General features: G+C 43.8%; 1 protein-coding gene and 1 long non-coding RNA gene across 3 annotated transcripts in view; both read right to left on the reverse strand.

Moving 5' to 3' along the window:
* ANK2 (ankyrin 2) overlaps positions 1–19816 on the reverse strand; it is a 332755-nt gene that overhangs the window by 253152 nt on the left and 59787 nt on the right. The window lies entirely within an intron of this gene.
* Positions 13823–16022, reverse strand: LOC140002391 (uncharacterized). Its single transcript, XR_011808768.1, has 3 exons — positions 15802–16022; positions 15154–15280; positions 13823–14766 (listed from the first exon to the last, which is right to left on the reverse strand). It is a non-coding gene; the product is annotated as an uncharacterized lncRNA (long non-coding RNA).

Genomic DNA, 19816 nt, shown 5'->3' on the forward strand with positions numbered 1-19816 from the left:
AAAAAATGGTAAAAAGATATGCATGGAAAACCACTACTCCAAGGTATGTACAAATAGCCAAGCATCAACAGTCCCCGCAGGTTTCCATGTCAACCTCACACACAGTAGGAAGAATGGGCTTAAACAAACCTCTTTACCCAGAGAATTATGTAAACTAAGAGCAGAGACGACTTTAGGTTGCTCAAGGTTCTCACAAATCAGTATTTGTTTTGGAACGATGTATTGATTGCATACACAGAAATAATTACAGCTGTTCTGGAAGTATGGCAAGACACCTTTCTCTTGCCTTTGCTTTTATTTGAAGAGGTTCACAACCCTAAGAATTCCCAAAAGGAAAAAAAAAAAAAAAAAAAAAAAGAAATGGTGAACATCACAGGAAAACGAGCAAGATAATGTTCAAAAAACTCCAGAACAAAGGCCTCGGGAATATTAATAATGCAAAGATAATAGCAAAATTCAAAGGCTTGTCAGAAACCACGCAAGTCCAAGTTAATTTTGCAGAGATGTTATTGCCACAGATAATAAAGAGAGAACAGCAGCAGGCTCATTTGTAGTGACAATAAACCCATAAAGCAGTAACACACGGAATAAGGAGGTACAGCGTAAGAAAAGGTAAGTAGATTGATACTATTTCAAACTGAAAATAAATAAATAAATTGCTGCAATGCTGCTCTACATTATCTGATATTATTCATCATTATCATTCTTCCTGGTGTGCCTCTGAGGGGTTTGACACTTCTACCAAAGCAGCTGTGTCCCGTCACTCACAAACCACTTCTTTGAGGCTGGAAGTGGGGGACTCTTCCATGCAGAAGGCAGGGAGGAGCTCTCATTATTTCCTTATTGTCTGCGACTCTTTGGATGGCCAGTTAAATTCCTGCTCTAGAGGCAACCCCTGGTACTTTCTATGGCCAGAAAGATGAACACCTTTAGCGGGCACGGTCTTTTGGCCACATTGGACCAACCAAGATGAGCTACTCCTCATGGCTTTAGGAAGAAATCCTAAAAGCCTACCAGAAACATCTAACTGGGTGGGAACACTGGTATTATAGCCATGCGTGGGGCTTGGAAGGAACTCCCTGTTACTCTGACACTAAAAATATAAAATGAAATAATAAAATAAAAATTAAAAAAAATACAAAATTTAAAAAAATAAACTAAGTAAATAGTAAATTGTAATTGATAAAAACCTGAGCCAGAAAAAAAAAATCAGTATCTCCTGTTTATGAAACTGAATTTTTTAACTTCACTAAAGGCTGTGCAAAAGTTTCATCAGCCATTTCAATTAAAACCCAGTGAAATAATGCCGAGGAAAACTTCCAAAATGCAGCCACTCGTTTTATGTTAAAACATAAAGGGTTAAATGCCATTTCTCATGTTTTCTTCCTACAGAGCACCGCAGCCACCAGCTGGGCCAGGGCCAGGGCCGAGCTCCCCAAGCACCGCCGGGCCAACAGGGGACGAGGGAAGCAGGGACTCTTCCCCATGAGCAGCCTCCTCTCCCTTTGTTGGGAAGGGGGATAAAAGGTAGTGCTGAGGCTAGAAACACGACCATATCCGCTAGCTTACAGTGATTTATGCTTCCAATTGCACCAGCGGATATTTAACTCCGGCATCCTGCTGCTGTAAACATTTGTTTTGGCTCGGTCCTTCAGCTGCAGCCATGTGAAATAAAACCTTGCCGTTTGTCTGCCGTACTGCTCGTCTTTTTTCAGAGGCCGTTCCTCCTAGGAGCACTGATACGTAGGAGAGGGCATGTAGGTGGAAATTAGCTTTTCTGGATAAACAGAAGATTCTGATTTCCTGTAAAGACTCCTGACGCGTGGCTTTCCATTGGTTTGAAAGATGGCCTTACAAACCAGGCTTAGGAGACGAGACGTGACAGAATATGCTTTTTCTGTCATTTCAATTAGTACTAACAATATTGAACCGTGTTAATCAAACAATATGTCAGAATTTGAAATCAAAGCTATCTGTTTTATCCATAGGCAATCTTAATATTCGGTCTACTCGGCACATCAAACCTAATGGTTAAGGTGATGCATTATTACAAATCACTCAGAGGATGCACTCAGCTACAAAGTGATTAGAAATTACGGGGTTGTAATTCAATGCCTTGTCTTTCTCCTCACTGGAGATATGCCCGTGCACATATTGCATTGACAGCTGAGATGAGTGGCAGTTAGGAGCTTAAATAACTCCAAAAACTGTATCAAGTGCCATTGTGAGGTGCTTAACAATACATGGAGATCGAAAAGTCTAATATAAAAGCACATGTATTATGTTTTCTTTTCAAATGTTTTGCTTATAAAAAAAAAAAAAAGTGAAGACAGAATACCAAAAAGCAATTTCTTGTCTGCCTTATACATTAGTATTGGAGCATGCACTAAAACTTTGGCACACATTAATTTAAAAACTGTTCAGCATAAAGCACCAGTGTGCCGTGGAATAATCAAGAGTTGAAATACTTCAATCTAGCAATTCCCATGTCGCTTTTAACGCATCTTTCACTTAGCTGTCAACCTCAGGCTTGGTTTTCACATATTTCATCACGCTACTCTTCCAAATTCAAACATACGGAGGGCTCCCTGACCCAGCATTTGCCTTCTACTCACCCCACAACACAGGCAAGTGCACAGTGGAAGGACTTGTGCCATTAAAATCCAGCTAAATTGAGCAAAACTAAGCACTAAGCATGACATTTTTCCCAAGGCTTAACAGAGCTGCATTGCTGTAACCCACTGGCCATCTCAGAGTACCGCCCTGTGGTGTCCTTAAGCATCTGAAAAGCACAAGAGGTGGGCTTTTATGGTGGGAGGGGTAAATTATAAGTAGATTCTCCCATACGTTTGCTGCATTGCCATTTCGATACATACTTCATCACAACCTATGCGAATTTTTAAAAAAAAAAAAATCTGTTCAAGTGCAAGAACAGGAACTTACTTCAACTCGGTCTTCACTGGAGCTCACACCTGAGGTCACTTGTTGAGCATTGAGGAAGATGCGCCCCTACAACTTCTTTTCCTCAGCGCTAGAATTACCAGAGGGCCCGGGCAGGGTTGCTGCTTTGTGCTATAGGACTGCTCTACTGCTCTGGGAAAACACCGAACACGTGTAATCAGCAATTCCTAGTCCTTTAGGGCAACAAAAAATTAAGGCTACATTTGTTTCACGTACGCACAGAGCTGAGACGTCAATTGACAAAGACTCCCTTGCCATGAGTGATAAACTCCTGCAATAACATTCCCCTGCCTTCTTCATGGCCACAAACTGAACTTCGCAATTCGCAGAATTGATCTAACCTGCAGTCAGGCTCATCCCTTTGTGATCACGGGTTGGAACAATCAGCTGTCAATGAGACTTATTCATAAAGCAAGGCAGAACATACCAGTAAGCTGAAACCATCCCCATGCTTTTTTTGTAAACACGGTAGTGTATGAATCTGAAGTCTCATACATCGTCAATTGAACAATAATTGGGTCTTATCCAACTTTTTAGAAATATATTGCTAGCAACTTGCAAGATTCAGTGACCTTGAATAAAGCTTTAAATATTCCTTCTTAAGTCCTTCCAATGCGGTACGAGTTTCCTACTAAGAAGCAGCTGGGCTATTAGAACACATGCAATTTTTATTTCTTCTGCTTCATCCCACTTTCAGGGGATATCGAGCGAATAAAGCAAGCACGGCTTCCAACCGGGGCTCCAGACAGCCATGCAGTGCCACTGAGGGTCTGCAGGAAAAAAGGCTCCCCCCACTGCAGGACAAGCAGCACCCTCCTACTGCAACCACAGCGCTAGGCTGGCACTGTGAAGAGGCCAGAGACAAAAACTTGGAGCAACAGATGCCCCCCTGCACGCCCTCCTTTGGCAGCATCCCTGCACCGGCGCCACGCTCCCAGCTGCAAGCACTCATCCCCTGTACGCCGCTGGCTCCAGGAGGTGTGTGCTTGCACTCACTGCAGTAGAGCTCTCCAGACAGTTCTTCAGTTTTAGGAATCTCACCACCAGTCATCACATACAACTTAAAAACCACCTGTAATTATTTCTGCAAATGGAAACACCAAACTACACATCCTATGGTTTAAGTTCATTACGGACGTGTGATCCTGAAACGTGACAAAAATATAAACACACTCCAGTATCATAAAATACCAAAGCAAAGATCAATTAAAAGAACACGGAGTTCTTTTAACAGCATTATATCACACAGAAGAACAGAGATGAAAACAAAGCCATACAGTTGGGTTGGAAATGGAAATTCTTTCAGTTCTCCTATCAATCACTGCAGTGATTACAAGTCCAAGGCGTGTCTGTGAATTGTGTGCCTTTACACTTCACTGTATTCATCCTCTGCTGCTGTAATTGCTTTCCACATGAAGAGTGAAAAAGTAGAAACCTGACAAAAACACTTTTCGTGAGTAATCTTGCAGGACCAAATCTTAGCATAAGAGTCATGAAACAGCAAGTGTCAAGGGGGAACAAGCTGCAAGGGCAGACCGGCTATTTGCAGTTTATATCTAGAGGGTCCAACCCATTGCACATGAAGATCTGAAATTGCTTTTCTACAGCTATGGCTCTATCCCCAGTTTTTGTTTTGTCTTTCTTTCATTTCGTTTACTTTATTTTTTAAGTTTTAATTTAAGGTTCAATGTAACCAATCCCTTAGTGGCCAGCTGCAAGCAAGAATGCAAAGCAATAAAAAGAGAACTGCCACTAATAGTACAGGGATATAAGCAGGAACCACTGCAGGTAACTGACCCACCAGCCCTACTACAACGTAAAACCAACAGTCAGTCAAAACAACGCTTAGGAGTCAGTGCGTTTAGGTTTTTTTATCATCAGGAGAAAGACTACTTGTGCAAAATTAATAAGAGATTTGGGCCTTATGCAAAATTCTACAAGTGAATTTCTTTTGTGTCACTGATGTAGTAGAATATTAATGAGCACTGGGAACGGGGGCAGGCAGAATTACAACAAGCACTGAGGTCAGTCACAGAGGGTGGAATTGCAAGGTTACATTTTGATTTTTTTTTTGTTGGTGGCTTGTTTCTTTTTTTTTAGTTGTTTGGCTGTTTTGGTTTTTATGATTTTTTTATTGTATTTTTTTACTGAATGCATGCAGCCATGCATCTTTAGATGTATTGTTATTGTCCTGAACAACAACAAAAATCGTTAATTTGTTAGGTGGTGACCTGAATATATGAACTGAAGTACTCCTTTTTATTTATTTTTAATAACTATCTCAACTTGGACTAGTTTTCTGATGCGCGGGAAGAACCCATTGCTCAAACTCATGCATTTTAAACTGTGAAATCACTTGAAGCTCAACATCAAAATGAACCGAAATATGAGAAAGAGATCACACTGAGCTGGACAAATTAGAAATGTATAAACAGGTGGACGGGCACAACAGCAGCCGCTCCAGGAAGAATGTTTTAATATACTTTTTGATTCGGTATGGAGTTACTGAAAGCTTTAAAACAGCAGCTAAAGGAGGAAGCTTCCTTTGTCTGATCCAATTTGCAGAGCATTAAAATCCATCTGGATACATACCTGCACACAACAGGGAAACGCCCTGAGCTGCAGCGACTTTTGCCCATAAATTGAAGCCGAATCCTTGTACTACCTAATTGAGGAGAAGATGCAGAGCTTTACGGTAATACTGGAACACAAACCCATCCTTTGTCCTTCCCTTTGTGTACGCACAAACGACCCAATTTAGCACAGCACTGGGGGAATCTCCTGAGACAGGCAAAGTTCATGAAAGCATTCATGGGAGAGAAGGTATGTCATTAGCTCTGCCTACCAGGCCGCAATTAGAAAGCTCTCTCTGATAGCAGATGGGGCTCCTGGCCTCTTTCCAGTTTTTGCTTCGTGTTGTGTACAACGGCAACCCAAACTGTGAATGGAGGAAGGAATTGAAACCTTTCCTAGCGTGCCCGTGGACACACCTTCGTTGGCAACCTTAGCAGGAAGCTCAGACCAGACCCGAATGCTCCGTCACTTCTTCCCCAGCCTTGTCAAGTCAAAGCTGGCTGGGAAGCTGGTACCAGAGCTGTCTCCTGTCCTAGTGCATAGAAACCTTCATGGCTGGTTGATTCACCTTAATCACACGCTTCCCTGCTCCCCACCTCCCCCGAAACAAGAGCCAAAGGTAGTGGTTTGGTTCTGCACAGAAAATAGCTAGGCAGCAAAATAAAATTACAGAGCATGGGGAGGAATGGGTAAGAATGAAAGATATAATACTAAGACCCGTGAAGATTAGAGCATTTTTATGAACGTAATAGCAGACACAGCAGGAAAAGTGGTACCGTAAACCTTCCTCCTCTGTTTCAGTGGCATTCCCTGGGTGAGCCGTGGGCAGGGCTGAATCCGGGATGAAAACAAGGTTCAGACTCCACAGCCACGCATCTCTGCTGCCAGCAGCAGCGAGCTTGTCAATTAGTGCAAAAAAACTGTGGAGGTGATCTAAGAGATGGGGTTACGGCTGTTGGGAGCTCCCCTGAGCCCTTCAGACTCATTTTACGGAGACTGCTGAAGAGCTATCAGATGGTGTCAATTTCCACTCACTGTTACAGCTGGACAAATAATGAGAAAAATGATATGCAAACATGCCAGCGACTCCTAGGCATGGTTTTGTCCCCGCTGTGTTCCCACATCTCCTATTTGATTATCACGGATGCTTCGTTGATAGGAAGAGTTTGCTCTCGGCGCTCTCTCAGGACCACAGAGTACATCTTACTACCAACACATCTTACTACCAACAGCAATTCTGAGGAAAAAAACAATTACATACAAAATGATTATTAATAGCAAACAGGTTTCTTAAAATCACAGTCTGTTTGCAAGCAATTTGCCATTAATTAAGGCTAAATCAAACAAATGTTGATTGATAATCGCCTTCCTCAGCTCTAATCACGAATGTAGCCAGGACACTTGTAAGCTGAGGGGAAAGACCTCAGGGAGCCTTAGTACCACTTCCATGCTTCTCTCAAAATGTGAGTTTAATTTAGGATCCTTATATGTGGAAATAGCCCTAAAAAAAAAATAAAAATAAAACATGGAAACCCTAGATATAATGAAATTCAGCTTCTCAAAAGATGACGTGTTCCTGGAAACCTGCTCAGGGTGCCTTTAGCACTAACACAGCACACACCCACTACTAAAGGCTCAGGCCTACCACGTTTATTTGGATTCAGGCAGAGCTCAGAGGAGCAGAGTTACTCCCAGACTCCTACTCCATTCTGGAAGCCAAAAAACTTCTGGAATGATTGTGAAGAGAGACCAGTCATTTTGGCAGTACCGTTTACGTCTGGCATGTAATTAGTTTGCTTGGGGAAAATAATTTGCTCCCTACCCGCCTACAAGCATTTCTGTCTGCGCGGTGCATCCTGAGAGAAAAGATAGCGAGAGGTTAAAATTAGCAGCTAATGCAGATGCCATTGTCTCTTCCCATTACTTCCTCCCACAGCAGGCATCTTGCCTTCAAACTGAGTGGGACTGGGAAAAAAAAAAAATGAAACTCATGAAAATACAGCAAAAAATAACACCTTTTTAAAATACTGAATGCATCAGATGCTGCTGGCCAGTGATCCCTTAACATTTTCTGCCCGGTGAGTACAGCATGTGACATGATTAGCATTTTAGGGTAGTACTCCCCATCGCCAAACGTCAGGATTTGGTTATGTACTTGAAAACCCAGAGAATATGACGAGTAAGGCTTCAAATATTAGAGTCTGAAGAAAACAAGAAACCTTCTGAATAGCTCGTTTCTAGGACGATGTGCTGTAAACAGGAACGTCAGCGCTGACTTCAGCTCAGCTGCCACAGAAGAAGGCATCTGTTTTTCTTCCTGGCGCACACTGAAAACAACTGAAACACTTACGTGGTTGAGATATAACAACACTTCAAAAATAACGTTTAAGAGGAAAAAAAAAAATCATTCCTACGGTCACATCTTCAAACATTTCTCAGAAATGTACATGCGGCCTGACAAAACCAGGGACTGGGACCAGTGAATTCTGGCGTCTTGCCAGATTTCAGAGGGTCACTGATGTGCAGAGAGAATACATCCCTTCGGACACCCCTCTTTATTCCTCTTCTGTGTGTTTAGATCTTACCCGTCTAACACCTGACCAGTGAAACGCTTCTGGATGCAAACAAAATGCAGTGCTGGTCCATAATTTGTGGCTGAACCTTAGTCATGTCACACCTTATTTTAGTAATGGGGAAAAAAAATACATACCGCAATTGTGGATTTCATGTGGGTATGGAAAAGGAGCAGCATGATGCTGTGATGAAAGCAATTCGACATGATAAAGCTCTTCTGTTTTTGCCTAAATTCCTCACTCTGCACTGACACATCTCCTCATCCTTCTTTTCTTACCTACTAATCAGAGATAGCAGGTGGCAGGCAGCACAGAACAAAGCCGAGATAACGTTTGTAAAATGTGTTGGTATCCTCGATGGTACAAAATAGCACGAGTAGATTAATCCTCCCATCGAGTGGCGGACAGCATCACAAAGGGTCAGGGCTTATTTATACACCCAGGGCTTCTCCTGGAAAATTGCTATGCCATCCCAAACAGAAACCAAGGAAACTGAAGCCTATGTTGGATAACCCTTTTAAGATGTTTCCTCGCCCAAAAGGGCACAAGGCTCCTCAGACCAAACAAGGAGAAGATATATATTTTTTGAGGAAACATACTTAAATGAAGAGAGCAAACTGAGCATGCTCCTGATCACAAGGTTTCCTCAGAAACTCATAAAGTCTAATAACAATCTCTAAGACTAAATAAATGTGGCCTGTTAATGCAAGCATTTCATTAATAATGAATTTTAATTACAAATGAACTTATGCAGAATGTTCTGCATCTCTGTAAGCCTGGCCTCCGATACCTTCAATTAGATATAGTCACAAAGATTTGTGTTCATACCCAACACACTGCCTCTTCATAACTTAAAAAGCAAGTGAAAGGTGGTGTTCGTGGATGGCACCACCTCCTGCCACAAAGCTGTCTGGCGCTGGCTGGGAGAGCCCCGTCCTTCTTCAGTCCCCCCCTGTTCTTGGCTTATGAAGCATTAGTTAGAATGTAAGGAATGACTCCAAAAATCATTAAAAATTAAACTTTCCGGAGTGATACATCAAGTGTTGTTTTAATTCAAAGTGCTATGGCTGCTATGGAAGAAGCGTGCTGGGTTTAGACAGGCCCAAAATAGCATCAATTCATACAATTAGGGATGAAATGTGTCCTTTTCAATTATAGACTAGAAGTGAAGTGAAATTGAAAAGCAGAGATACGTGGGGATTATGACCCCTGGAATTACGTACAGCTCCATGCCAGGCTCAAATCTGAGCTACCGAAGCCTCAAAGGGGTGTGCGCAACTGGCCGAGGCTTAACACGCCACAGATGCATTGGAATCAATGCAGAGAGGAAGTTATAAAGCATTTGCTCTCCACGACTCAAACATGTAATGAAATTATGCAACTCCTCTCTTCCCCTGCTGTCTGCAGCTCCTTAGTTAGCCGCAGACTCATTACCGTCGCTTCTGACAGCTGCAGTACAACATGGAGAGCCATCCACAGCCCAAAGCGTCACCGTGGCAATCCCACCCCCGCTGGTAAGGGACGCCAGTTCTCCACAACAGCGACTTATTTCAAACCAACACCAAGGTGTGCTGTTAGCTGTGTTACCTGAACCTCTAGAAAATATACAAAGTTCAAAGGTATAGACGTGGAACAACCACTGGGGCATCTTAAAAAACAAGAGGACGTGCGTGCAGCTTGATTACACGCATTGCCTCTTAACGGGTGCCTCCAGCAGCCCAGAAGAGGACACAATCTGATTTTCAACCCTGTCAATCAATCTGGGAGTCACATCTGTGAAAACAGGGAGCAATTTTCTTGACCTTCTCTCACTCAGAAGGAAGAACAGAGCATTGCTCCAAAACATAAGGGAATAGCTCTGCGCTCTAATAGCTGACGGCAGCTGTGTTTGCTGTGGTCACTCTCCTGGTGACCTTCTTTCATTTATTACCCACCGTGTGCGTGTCCCTAAGATGCATATTAGGTTGGGAGTTTACTATTTATCATCGCTAGGAAGACATAAGCTTAACTGGGACACACTGACCCATGCTCAGGAAAACATTACGGTGATAAATCTTTGAAAAAGATCCAAGTGAATGCAGAGCTAGATACCATAGCAAATCGTCAGTGAGCCCAAAGCATAAATTAGGTTCATACGCCTTATCCTTAAATGAAAAGGAATATTTAGTGCGGGGATCTACATTTTCTCCCTCCTTCAGCTCCCCCTGTGTAACACGTTGGTGTGCAGGACGAGCACTAACCAACCTTTCCTTGCACATCAAACAGAAAGCCCCAGGCTATGACACTTTTATCCCCCAACCCCTTTTGCTTTCTTCCTTTCTCCTATCATGCCTTGACTCTTCCCCATCCCACTGCCATCCTTCTTCCCCCTTTGTTTCTGACACTATTGTCTTCTCCTCGATTAGTTCATTTTCCCAGTTCCTTGCTGATGCCTCCTGTGCCGCTTCCTTCACTAGAAGGAGATGGGAGCCTGCTCCTTCATGCACCTGCAAATACCCACGGGGAGTTAACCTCGGAGAGCTGCTGGAGGACACGGCCTGAGCATTACTGGCCACTTACCTTCCGACCCAGCAGTGACCTGAGGAGAGCCCAGTGCATGGATGAGAGGAGCTCGCTCAAACCCACCCGCTGGCACGAGCTCCCTACATCAGACACCAGCAGTTCCTTACAGATTTCTCGCATCATTTCTTACTGGCAGCGAGAATCTGCTCCTCCAGTTCCTCTTAGGGAACACATGGCCTCAGTGCTCACTACAATGACACCTAAGCAAGTGGAGCAACCATACACTATTTCAGTACTGCCTTATTCAAAAACTTCAAGCAAATGCTTTGTTCTGCAACCGATCCAAGGCGTTGCTAGCAGCAGAGCCTTGTCCTTCACTCCACTAGGGCCTGGCTCGAACTTGGTTTATGTGGCAGGATCCTGTCCATGACCAGTGTCCTGAGGGCATTTGCTTTCCCGTTTTCTTCCCTAAAGGGAAGACAAAAATGCACAAAGCAGATTTTCTGCGCAGAATAAGCACATTTGAACATCAACATTGATGAATTTAATCTTAGCAGGTAGATCTCGCACATCTTTCTTCTGTTTTATCACTGGGAAACAACTGCACTAAGAGACTCCTTGTAGAGCTTCAAGAAAGTTCAGCCCCTGAGTGTGCCAAATCCTCTGCTCCTCTGCTTTTTTCCTTCCTGATTTCACAAGGATCCTCAGTACGCATCATCTAACACCACATCAGTTTCTTCTTTTAGACCCCAGCTCCTCAGCGTTAAACACCAGGCCATTACACAGCCATCTCCTTTTTAACAGTGACATTCTTTTTTTCAGCTCACACTGAGCAGACAAGCATCTTGTTTTGCAGACCGCAGATACTTCTCTGGCAAAAACAAATCGTGCCCTCCTCAGACCTTTTGATTTTCTATGAACAAAAATGCATCTGTGAACCAGCCTGTGACAAAGAGGGAAAGAAAACATCACCAGATACATTTAACTCCTTCTGCTCCTTATGGGAGCAAGCTAGAATCTAATTATATCTATCTGTGCAGCAAATACAGTACAAAAGGATGTCCTACATATCGAGAAAGCGGTGTTAAATACAAATTTTCTACAGAGCAGCTTGCACTCAGGCTCCCGGGGACAGAGCATCAAAAGCTCATCAGTGCTTCTGCTACCTCCTCTGCTTTCCAAACAAAAGCCTAATCCAGAAATGGGCTAAGGAATTGCATTTTACGGCAGGTTTTTTCCATGGTGAGAGGGGAAAAAAAAAAAAGAAAAAAAAAAGATTCTGTAATTCGAAATCCCTATTTGTTCTGCCTAGGTGATCATAAGGTAATTTTCCAGAATCCTTCAGAAATAACCTATGAAAATGCCCAAGCAGACAATCAAAGACAGGGCTTCAATCTGCTTTTCTGACAGCTGTGATGAAACAGCTTGAAGCAAACACTGTGCTTGCAGGAGCAGGATAAAAGCCTGCCCCCGCAGAAAGCACTGCAACACACCGAGCAAACCATGAGTAGGAAGCCTCTTCTGTTCCGTGCACTACAGGGAAGCGGCCACTGGGCTGTTGCTTTGTATACTGACAAATTTCTCAACACCCAACAGAAGCTCACAACACACAAGAAGGTACAGCAAACCCAGGAAAAGGCAGGGATGAACACAGCATGCTGTGGTGTTTGCGTTCACATTCCATATCCTCTGTACATGCAACTGAAGTGGAGTAAAAATAGAGATCAACAAAACTTCACGCGCACGGGATCGTCGTCTTTCAGGGGTCTAAATAGATTTTTGACTCCTTGCTGCAGCAGCAGCCAGCTCCAACACAACACAGCCTTTAAAGACCAGAAGTAACTCAGAGGCCTCCTCATCTGAATCCTCCTCCTCATCTTAGGAGAAAACATGCGGAGCCTGAGAGGGGAGCTCATGCATTACACAGATACACAGGGCAGGAAAATGGAAGCACTCGCAAACCCAAGGGCTGTCAATCCAAGATTTGGGCTGTGATCACTTTTGGTTTGCCCAGAGCTGATTTCCACCCACCTTCCAAGCAGCACACACCTCCTAGTAAGTCAGGTCTTCGTTCTTCAGTAGTTTCATGACACAAAGAAAAATGAAACATGGTCTACACTGCAGGAGTCTGTCCATAGCTTTGACAGGAACATTAGAAACGGTAATTTCATTACAACCTGTACCCATTTAACTGTATTAAGTAGAACTCAGTCAGAACTTGGTGTAAAAACAAGAAGTAGCAAGCTTGTGACGTATCCTTTAGCTCCGCAAAGTCTGAGATCAATCCTGATGTTATTCTGTTGACTAAGAGTCAGAAGCTGCATCAGCAGTAAAGGTGACCCCCCGACTGCCATTTCCTGCTCTATTGAAATGCACCTGCACCAAGAAACGTTTAATCTGCTCTACCAGAAAATGTCAAAGCTTGACTAAATGTCAAGATTTCATTACCCTCTGAAACAGACACTGTCCTGAAAAATAGCTGCAAGTCTGAGCCAGTTTTTAAATACATTTGTTGATACAAGACTAAAAGTAGTTTAAAAAATATTTCGTGACTAGAATCCAGATTCTGACAAAAACTGAGGTTACTTTGTGATTGCCCACTTATTTTACATTTTGTGACATGAATTGCAAATTAGATTGAGGTTAAAGGCTGAGGACAGCATTTCAAAATAAGTTTGTAAGGACGCATGCCATCACAAGATACTTAAGAGGCTGTTGTCTAGAGAACTATAAACGAAAGTAAAGCAGCAAAAAGTTGGGAAACTCAGGAAATACCAAACTTAAATTTCCCAAACAGGAAAGCAATGAAAGAGAAAAGAAGAGCCCCTGAAAGAAAAAAGAAATGCTACTCATACTTTGCCAGCTCATACACACACCCAAGCATTCCCTAGCAATAACCAAGTTGAAGACCGTTCCCAAAAACCAGATGATGTTCAGTGATGTTGTAACATGACTTTTGAAAAACAAATATTTGTCTGATATTACTGCAACTATTGTTGAAACGATAGTACTTATTTATCCTCTTCTCGGTTCAGATGATACTATTTTCCTTACGTGAAAACAGACAGAGATGCACAACGTGTTATATGCGTTTCCAGCCAGGATGCTTTTATTCCACTGAGGAGATGTTCAGCACCCTGATCACTGCCAACCTCCTGTCATTTGGGCTCCTATGGAAGAGGTGATAAAGCAGAAAACTGCAACACGCAGCACCACCCGTCCGCTTACAGGCTTGAAGCTTTGCCCTTTTCCTCTTTAAGACACCGTCCTCCAAGGAGAAGGCTTGGACACTGGTGGAGCTGCAAGAGGCTGAACTGTGCCCACTCGAGCTCTGGCCATGAATAACTGCAGATGCATGCATGTGTGTGTGCTCTGTTTAAGCTGACATCTGTCCCAGGACTGGTACTACAGTATTTTCTTTTTCTTCAAGTATTTAAACCTCAAAACTCCCACCTGTACAGCGAAACTCAGCATGTGCTCCTCCCAGCTAGCTGCAACACAAAATTATCCAAGGAAATTCACCTTCAGAGAAAGAAATACTTTGTGACTTGACCTGAGTTTTAAGGAGGTTTGGTTTTTACAGTAAAGCGACATAACCCCCCCAGCACACCCCACCTATCAAAGGCTCCTTTGACTAGCAGGGCTTCAGTGAACGCTGCGCAGCAACGACTTTCAACCGTGCCTCAGTGCATCTGGCTGATAAATCTGCTTCCAGATAAAGTGTTGTAAAGCTATGCAAAAGCATCCCACCTGTGGGAAATCATGCTGCATTAGTACTACACATCTGAAGGCATTCATCTGAGGTTCAGTGGGACTGTGGGCTTCTGAGGTTTGATTTCAAACCCAGTTTTAGCCCACCAACTGAGCTCCTGCTAGAAAGGGAGAACCATGCGGCCACAACTCGAGCGCTTTGTGAATAGGAATTTAGTTTCCTGACCCATCTGCAGGACTCAGGTGGCTTCTCCTGTGCTCCTCCTTCACATCACGTCCCTCCTGTGCATGGTGTTACTCCCACCTCACCTCTCTGTGTCTGTCACCACCGTGACTGGCAGCCACCAGGACCTTCCTCCTCCTCCTCAGCACCAGGACTCGTGAGCAAAGCCTCAGCCATGCTGCAGAAGGCTGGTGGCTCTGCAAACTGCAGCTCGGTGGCAACCTGAGGGAGAGGAAAGACGAGCCTTGCACTGCTTAGCACACAAAACTGTTTTTCTGAAGATGTCCGCATTGTTCATGCAGTCAAAGGTTAAGGATAGATCTGTGCTGGTACTTCTGCTATTGGGTCTAAACTGCTGCTGTGTAATTTCAAGAGGAATTGACACTAACGTGGTCTGATCCCTGCACACAGAGCCACTACTGCCACCTCTGCACAGTACTGCACAGTTTGCTAATTGCCTTCACTGGTGCTCATGTGAAAGACGACAAAGAAAGAATTTGTACTCCAACAGTTTGAGCACGGTACACCCAGCAAGGTGCGTAGGAGAGGAAGAGTGCTCACCCGACTGCTGCACCCCGTGGCATTACCCACACCAAACCCCACGCTTACCTGGCAAAGAGCTGACCAGCTCCCAGTTACAGATGCTGCTGGACCTCACTGGGCAGTAGCCCAGATTTGTCACACACGGCTTTCCCTTCCTTTCTCCTTCACACTCATGGATGTCGTAGTCACTCAGCTGGATTTCAAGAGATGGTAGGGGAAACTTACATGGGAAGTCATACTGGAAGGCGTTAAAATTAGGGATTTTATTTTAAAATAAGTGTTTCCTCTGTTTGCTCTGCTATCAAGTAGGGCAACAGGTCAGGTTAATTAAATCAGCCATCAACATCTCATAAAAGCCTTGGGGCAGGGAAGCGAGCCGCAGCAGACATGAGCACACTCTGCTCGTTTGAACTTTTAATGTTTTTCCCTCAGATGGCAGGAGCCATGGAAAAGCCTGACACCATGGGCGACAGCACGGCGTCACTGCACTGTGCCGCTGAACCCATCACCCCACCCAAGAAAAGGGGTTGTCTAGCGCCGGGTTGGCACAAACAAAATAAAGAACAAAAGAGGCAAGGAGCAGTCAGAAAGACTGTAAAGAGCCTGATGTGCTCTGCCAGAAGCTCGGCGCTGACAGGGGAGGAGCTTGGGTTGCTTTGTGGCTGAATATCAGTAAAATGTGACACAAGTGGGGACCGCTTCCCCACACGGTACCTGAGCCGGTCAGATCCCTTCTCCCCGCAGGAAATATTTCTCCTACAGCTCTGACTTCACGTCCTTTACCCTCGCAGACCACAGGTGCTGAGCAGGTTCAGACAAGGAATTTGCTGTCGCTGTAACTTCTAAGCAAGCTATGCCAAGAGAGAGAAGAAGAAACCAATACATAACCATACACCTGCTTCTATTTTTTATTTTTTTTTGCATGGATCTCAGGGTCTGGGAAGTTTCAAGACTGCTTCTCCTGGCTGATTCTGCTAGCAAAAAACACTAATTAGCAACCACATCACATCTCTTTGGTCCCTCTATCACAGATTCCACTAGAGGATTAATATGCCTTTCAGCTACAATATAAATTGCACATTATTTCCAGCATTTTAAAAAGGAAAGATTTTTTTATTTTTTTTTTACCAGCCATGTCACAAGGCAGCCAAAATTTTTTATTTCACTCTACTTGAATAAAGCTCCTGACAGAGCACGAGGAAATAAAGCCCGTGTCCGGGCCCATACAATAAGCCTGAAGAGCTGGCAGGACAACCACATTCAGGAGTGTGCTTTCTAGAGACCACCAAGTGGAAACCTCCAGAAGAAATCAGCACACCAAGCTGTCAGTACCACTCCTCCAGTTGCTCCTATTCCCTATAAAAACATGCAAAGGGCTAAATCAGGCTCTCATTCTGTGACTCACAGCACAACACAAGTGCTGCCTGGCTCAGTGTGTGGTTCCTGGGCTTTTAAGCTACTGGGTGTCAGCGAGATGGCTTACACCTTGGTTTTCAAAACGATGAAAACTATCAGTAATTTTCCTACAGAAGACGTTTTCCTTGTGCTGTTTAATCAGGGCTTTGCATTCAGGAATTCAGAAGAGGAGCTGACATTTCCTTTTGGCACCGCTGCTGTAAAGCACCGAACACCCAAATGTCATCTGCAAGGCGGGCTCCCCAGTGCAACGTGTCCCTGTGCCACAAGAGTGCAGTGGAAAGACATTGAGCAGAAGGTGGCAACAGAGCACAAATCAAAACGTGCATCAAATTTAGTCATAATGAAACACTTGCTGTCACCACAGAGCACACGCACACACGGGTCACACGCCTCCACCAAAAGGATCGTGATGTAGGCAGGGGTTTCTGATGGCTCCGTTTCCCCGGAGTTAATGCAAGGAGGGCTGATCGTGGCAGCTGCCCGAGGAGAAGGGCACAAGAGCTCCCTAACCACTCCGCGTGTTGCCTACACCTCCCAAAAACCTGCTGAAACAGGTTTTTAGTGCAGTTTGTATTTAGTGCAGGTTGTCTATGTATTTCTAGCTGAAAAGCCACATTTTAAGCACCTATCTTAGAGAGTTAGATGTTCTATGCGATAATGTTTTCCTCCTTTTCCAAAAAGCCATCTCTCGAGCACTGGTGGAAGCCATACAGAAAACTTCATTTTTTCCTCTTTCCAAGATTAAAACTATTTTGCATAATAAACACTTAATTATCAACCAGGTAGCCATACAGAAATTAAGCTCACCAGAAGTTTACAGTTGGGCTTATGAATGTCAGCTTTTTTGGTTCCTAAATTGTCATGTTGCACTACCTTGTAGAGCATCTTCTCTGCAAAACAACAGGACAAAACCTCATTGTCACATCTCTTGTTTGCAGCCTTCCAAAAGGTGCAAGACTTGAGACTGAAAGGAAAGATTATTGAATGCATTAATGCATTTTAGAACCTTAATGCATTTTAGAAGCTTAATTACATCTCCCCCCGCTACAGGTGGGCTGCGGCTGCTGCATCCCAACCAGCCAGCCGTGAGGGCAGGGGAACTGGGATGCAAAACCCGGTAACAGCCTCACCCCCTCCAGCAGAAGTGACCATGGCCAGCAGCTGGCAGCCCCTCATGGCCACGCAGCAATTAAAAAAGTGTTCAGCAAACATTTCTGGCAACGGCTTTAATGGTCTGTGAGGATATCAGCACCCCCACGCTGTCAGAGCCCCATGTGAATGCCGAACTATAAACAACGCCATTAGGTTTTGGCCACTGCTCAGCCACCCCAGAAGGATCCCAGGAGCTGACCCATCCCTAGATACGGGCACTGCAATTGTCCAGCTGTAAGAAAACAAAACTAAGCAGGCACAAATCAGTTTAGGTATCTGACACCCTAAAAGCTTAGTAGGTTTAAATACAAACAAAACAAAAAAAAATCCAAAATGACAAATACAACCAAAAGTTACTGCAGTGGCAAAAAGATCAGGATCCCCGACTGAGACTGAATGACTGAAGACCGAAGTGCATTGGCACCTACCTGCCTAACGTACCCCAAGTAATCTTTACAGCAGGATTTCAGTGTTATCACGGAGTTTATACACTCACCATTTCAAATACCACAGAAAGCCCCGCAGAGCAAGCGCTGGAAGGCAAGCAACCAGATGTAAAAGAGTTTGGTTAGGCCTTCACACACACACGTGTTCTGCTGAAACATTTAGGAAGCATTTCGGTGAGCAGCTGTGATTTCAGCTCTCCGGCCCCGTGCACTGCGCTCGCATCTCACCCCCAAGTTCAAGCTTAGCTGCTGCCACTGAGTGCTCAGATAGGCAATGGCACATTTCTAAGGCATCCCCGAGGCCATTCTTCTGCGCTGGTTGCTGCTGCCCTACTGCAGTCTCTTCTGCCTGCCTGTACTCACTGGCTTGGCACACCAATTTGCTGGAGATGGGATGGGGCTGGAGACAGCTGCTGGAAATCAGTGTAGCTCCTTGGACTTGGTCCCCAGCGTGTGCACTGAATGTACAGAACAAGTCTAGGAGAAATAGTTCGGTCGTTGTGAACGCACCTAGCTTTTTAATTTTATAATCTACCTTTTTTTTTTTTCCCCTTGCCTATGAAATAAAGAACTAAAATCCCTATTTTTAAAATAATCAGTATGTCAGGGAAGTTAGGACAAATTTTTCATATGAAACCATGTTTTTATCCAGCTATATCCTTCCAAATAGCATACACTTCTTCTATTGAGAAGGAGTTTACCTGTATATAAAACATACGTATACATACAGGGGTTTACATACATGTATATATAAAACCCACGCACACATACACACGCTATATAGGGAGGACAAAAATCCTCTCACCAGCAAATAATTTTGCTAGTAAACTCCTTCAGAACAAACCAGTCTGATATACTTAAACGTCAGTAATTTATTAGCACTGAATAAGGCAAAGCAACTAAAATGTAACACAGGAGACAGGCATTGTTATCTAAATATCGGATATTCTAAAAAAGAAGAAAGTCAAAGGGTAAACTGCCTAGCATAGCGACCAACAGCTACTGCTCCCTTCACCATTATCAGTGCTTTTAAATAACTGAGCTTCACTACTATCACAGCAACAGCGTCCTGACTGGTTTACAGAAGCTATTTCTTGTCCTGGCTTCTTGTCTGGCTTCGTGACAAAATTGCAGGAACCCAGATCTGACAGGTTGGCAGGGAATCGCCGCTGCCATGTAACCTTCATTCCAGAGCACTGCCTTTTATCAGAGAAGCGTTGCACTTGAGTCCCATATAAATAACTTTGCTTCCCCTTGGACACGGTTTGGGCTTTAACTACGTTTGTTATGTGCTACAGTTACCGAGAGCTGGGAGTCCAGTTCAAAAGAAATGATGGACGAGTTTCATTCTCTGGTAGTTGGTCACTATAAAGCAGATTAAATAGTATAAATTAATCAACGCAAAACGAAAACGAGCAAGAAAGATATGAAGGGCCTTTCCTTAAACAAAGAAAAGGATAACTCTTGAAACACATTTATTTTAATTGCGTCCGCAGCTTTTCAGTAAGTCAGATTTGACTTAACGTGCCACAAAAAAAATATTATGTACCCCAGACCCCCAGACCAAAACTAGTAATCACCAACTACTCCCATCAACCTTGGAAGAAATATTGTTTTCAATCTGATTTTATACCAATGATGTAATAAAAAAAAAAAAACACACTGCTGTGTATGTTTGGAGAAAGCCTCTCGTCTTTGAGAGCACACAGACT

Source organism: Anas platyrhynchos, chromosome 4, assembly GCF_047663525.1.
Source record: "Anas platyrhynchos isolate ZD024472 breed Pekin duck chromosome 4, IASCAAS_PekinDuck_T2T, whole genome shotgun sequence".
Classification (NCBI taxonomy): domain Eukaryota; kingdom Metazoa; phylum Chordata; class Aves; order Anseriformes; family Anatidae; genus Anas; species Anas platyrhynchos.